This window comes from Myotis nattereri, assembly GCF_964212035.1.
Source record: "Myotis nattereri genome assembly, chromosome: 9".
Taxonomy (NCBI): domain Eukaryota; kingdom Metazoa; phylum Chordata; class Mammalia; order Chiroptera; family Vespertilionidae; genus Myotis; species Myotis nattereri.
Genome location: NC_138084.1, coordinates 31,123,222 through 31,127,723, shown reverse-complemented (window position 1 = coordinate 31,127,723; position 4,502 = coordinate 31,123,222). Strand labels below are relative to the sequence as shown.

Sequence of the window (4,502 nt, the reverse complement as noted above, 5' to 3'; positions counted from 1 at the left end):
AAACAATTATTATAAGGTCACAAATAAGGTCACAAATTTGAGTTTGCTTTCCTGCAGCATTAAAAATGTGCCTTTTATGTCTGTACTTTAACAAGTTACATAGTGTGTGCATAGAATGTGTTTTACTATATGATCAAATCACACTGATCAGTGTGATACAATACATGGAAAATATATAGCTCACAAATATGGATTAATGACCATGAGGGTATCACAAAATATTTCATATGCTAATACTAAATGATCAAATTACACTTGTAAACTGGTTAATGTAAGATTCTCAGAACACCTGGTAATAAAAACATTTTATTATTTTTATGAATGTATAATGTCTCATGACTGCCAGAAACATTCTCTTAAATTTTTGTTTGATTAAAAAATGGCTGGTGAATATTTTTTTATGAAAAAGACTATTCAAAATAGAAAGAGACCTCTGTGCCAACTTCCAGCCCAGAGGAATTTTTAATTACAAAGACTTATTTAAATTACAAAGATCTTTTTCACTTTTGAGTTTCTCAAAGTGTTTCATAATAATATAAACTAGAAATATAAGCTGGAAAGTAGTGGGGAATGCTAATGGAAATCTTGAGTGCTATAAAACAAACTTGATATATCTTTGGCTTTAACTTCTCTCCTCACAAAAACAAACTTACTTTTAAATTTTTATTTGTGCTTATTTGTTTATTTCATCTTTTTTACAACGTGCTAAACCTGATAGCTAATGTTTATTTTTTACCCATGCAGTAACACATGAGTTACAACACAGACGAATTTGTATTTCTCTCAATAGTATCACTCTGTAATACACCTTGCAAATAGCTTTCATACACACATTTTTTTTCTATTTTTCTCACTAGCGGGTACTCAATACTTATTGAATGAATGAATAAATAAAGCTCAGTGTGGTGTCCTAATTTCTCTTACCAATTATACAACTTCCACCTTAACCTCTTATCTTTGAACAGTTCCAATGTCAAACCATAAATCTAATCTGCTATTGAAGACAATGTCAGTTATACTCAGCATCAGTTACATAAAGATCACTGCAATAAATTCCTCTTAGACGTGAATGCTAAAGTTTGTACCATTTGATAAACAGGTATAATTCCCTTTTATTAGATAACAATACTTTCTATTTATTCTAGTTTGCTAAGAAGCCTGAAACCAAAGGTGCTCAATTCAGCTAAATGATCTTCTCCAATTCATTACTTGAAAATAATTTACTTTGTTTCAAAAATTACAATGAGTTTCCTTTCTGTAAGTACATAGAAACCTACAATTTCCAAAGTACTGTAATATATATGATATGGTGGCCGCCTCGGTGGCCGCCCACTCTTCCACTTACATTTCTATTGTTAATTATAAGACCCAAAATAATGCAAAAAGACAAATGGTAGAAGAATGACAACAAGCTAAGCAAATGATAGCAACCTTTAAAAAATAACCATTTTAAAAACATCTTTATGTCAGGCACTTTGGCAGATATTTTACATACACCACCGCAACAACTTTGCAATGTAGATATGATTATGCTCAAGTTAGTGTGAGAAAACTGGGACTCAGCACAGGACTTGGCAAAACAGAAGGTATTTGATAAATACCTTGTTGAGTGAATAAAGCCTAGTGAAGTGCCCTAATTACACGGGTAAGAAGAAGGGATAGAACATGATATTTAAAACTTAAGTATTCTACAAAATATCCAAATTCGCAGTTCATCAGTTAACAAATCTAGACTGGATTTTCCCAAATTTAAAGGTGGACTTTATGAAACATAGTTCAGGGTTCAACTCTTCTAAGGTGAAAAATGATAGGGAATTTTGGGGAAGGTAAAAATTTTTTTTTAAATTTTTCAAGAATATTCAAACAGGCAGTGTCCTCGGTGGTCCTGGATCTGCCTCTTGCTTCAACAGTGTTTGGATGGAACAGACCCAGAGATGCCTCTTTTTCCAGTCTCAGCCACTCTCCTGCATCTTATCCAGTCACCACCTTCTGAACCACCTCCAGGACCAGCCAACACACAGGTTTTTTGTTCTGCCTTAACTCCTTATTGCCGAACAACCATGACCTCCCAAATTCGTCAGAATTATTCCACTGAGGTGGAGGCTGTGGTCAACCACCTGGCCAACCTGCATCTGCGGGCCTCCTACACCTACCTCTCTCTGGGCTTCTATTTCAACTCTGATGATGTGGCTCTGGAGGGCGAGGGCCACTTCTTCCCTGATTTGGCGGAAAAGAAGCTTGAGGGCACTGAGCATCTCTTAAAGTTGCAAAACGAGCTCGGTGGCTGCCTTCTCTTCCAGGATGTGCTGAAGCCTTCCCAAGATGAGTGGGTGGGGCAAAACTCAGGACGCCATGGAAGCCGCCCTGGCCTTGGAGTGGTACCTGAACCAGGCCCTTTTGGAGCTGCAGGCCCTGGGTTCTGCCCATGCAGACCCTCATCTCTGACTTCCTGGAGAAACATTTCCTGGATGAGCAGGTGAAACTCATGAAGAAGACAGGCAACTACCTGACTAACCCCCGTAGGAAGGCCGGCCCCCAGGCTGGGTTGGGCTAGTATCTCTTTGAAAGGCTCACCCTGAAGCATAACAAGGAGCCTTTGGAGACCAGAGGCCTTTGAGAGGCCCCTCTGCATTCCCCTGGTGTCTGGCTTTTACCTGAGCCTCTTCCTAAAACTACTAGCCATTCTTTTAACCACCCTGAAGCCCTCTCCCATGCATTGGACCAAGTGAAACAATAAAGCTTTTGGAAAAAATAATATTCACTCTCTTGGCAGCTTTAAAAACATTACTTAAGCCCTGCTAGTGTTGCTCAGTGGTTGAGCATTGACTTATGAACCAGGAGGTCAGGGTTCAATTCCCAGTCAGGGCACAAGCCCAGGTTGTGGGCTCAATCTCCAGTGTGGGGCAAGCTAAAGGCATTGATGTCTCTATCTTTGCCTTTGTAAATCAATAAAAATATTTTTTTAAAAGAAGGAAACACTGAAAAATCAAACTGACATTTGAAAAAAAATTACTTAATAGAAAAAAATCTATTTGACATGAAGCTAGAGATCATCTAATCTTCCATTCCTTCTGCTCATACTCATAAAGAAATAGGCAGCTCCCTATATAATATGAAAAGAACATACCCTTCTACCTCTTAAAGAAAAAAGTCAAACTTTCTAATCAGATATCTAAGTTCCATCATTAATATCTTGGTGTTAAACAGTGCCTTTTTCTTATAGTCCTTTTCAAAAATAAAAAAACCTTGAAAGGAGAATAGCCTACCATTCCTAACTTCTTAGAGTAAATGAGTGGATCAAATATCAGTGTAACCAATAGGAAAGGACTGGGTGTCTGATGGGATGGGGTTGATGAAGGAAGATAAAGAACCAGAAAAGGATCCATGAATGCCTGAACAACTGAAAGCAAAAGAATAGGCCATTAACATCACTTTCTCTCACTTCCCCTCTTACCCCTTCAATCCCTGTCCTTCTCATCTAGTTAACTCTCTTACTTATTTTCCTTTTCCCTTAACCACCTCCAACATCCAATTGTTTTCTTCTATTTATTCCCTAATTTTTAACTCTCACTCCCACTTCCTTTCATTCACCCACACGGAGGACTATGCTAAAGTGAAATTTACCTATAGACTTTTCACTCTTCCTTTAAGCACCTGTTTTCTTACTGCCAGTCTTAACTACTTGTCTCCCTCATTCCCAGAAATTTCTTATTCAAAAGTAAGAAAGAAAATATCCTTTTTATACACTCCCAACTTGTCCCATTTAACTGCCACCTGACAACCCATGGTTTCTTCATTACATCTTCCCTATCCTCAAAATCTCTGATTCCCCTTTCCTCACTCCTTCTATCTATATCTTTCCAGAACTCTCATAGAGTGCCTTGAAAGCATTTATATAATAGTTGTATTGAGATATAATTCACATACCATACAAATTCACCCCTTTAGAGTGTTAAATCAAAGGAGTTTAATATAGTCATTTCTTGCTATCTATGGGTATTGGTTCCAGGACCCCTATGGATACTAAACTCCATAGTTGTGCAAGTCCCTTAAATAAGATGGTGTAACATTTTCATTTAACCTACACACATCCTCCCATATACCTTAAACCATCTCTAGATTACTTATAATATTTAATACAATGTAGATAACATTACATTGTTTAAAAGTACAACTCTAAGATCCAAACTGATCACATCATTTCAATCAACTTAAATTCAGTCCCTGATTTCTATAGATAAGGCTTAGGTTTAATATGTACTTTGTTTTTCTAAAATTATAAGAATTAAATTAAAAGGACACATATGTAATACTCTTTGTAATACTTTAAGCAATAAAAAAATAAATAAATAAGTAAAGAACTAGAAGAAGAAAAAAAGAATTAAATTAAACCAGTGAAGTAAAAGATTTTTATCCTTGATGATATTTTAGCTGTTTTAAAATACTTTTTATATTCTTTCACTTTATAGCATATTATTAGAAAACCATTTTTTTCCTAGTAC

The 4,502-nt window shown here is 36.2% G+C and overlaps 1 pseudogene across 1 annotated transcript; it reads left to right on the top strand.

Annotated features, from left to right (window-relative positions):
• Positions 1-2,060: 2,060 nt before the first annotated feature.
• LOC308524902 (ferritin light chain-like) lies at positions 2,061-2,617 on the top strand (annotated as a pseudogene). The gene has a single exon. The product of its transcript is annotated as a ferritin light chain-like (transcript).
• Positions 2,618-4,502: the final 1,885 nt, after the last annotated feature.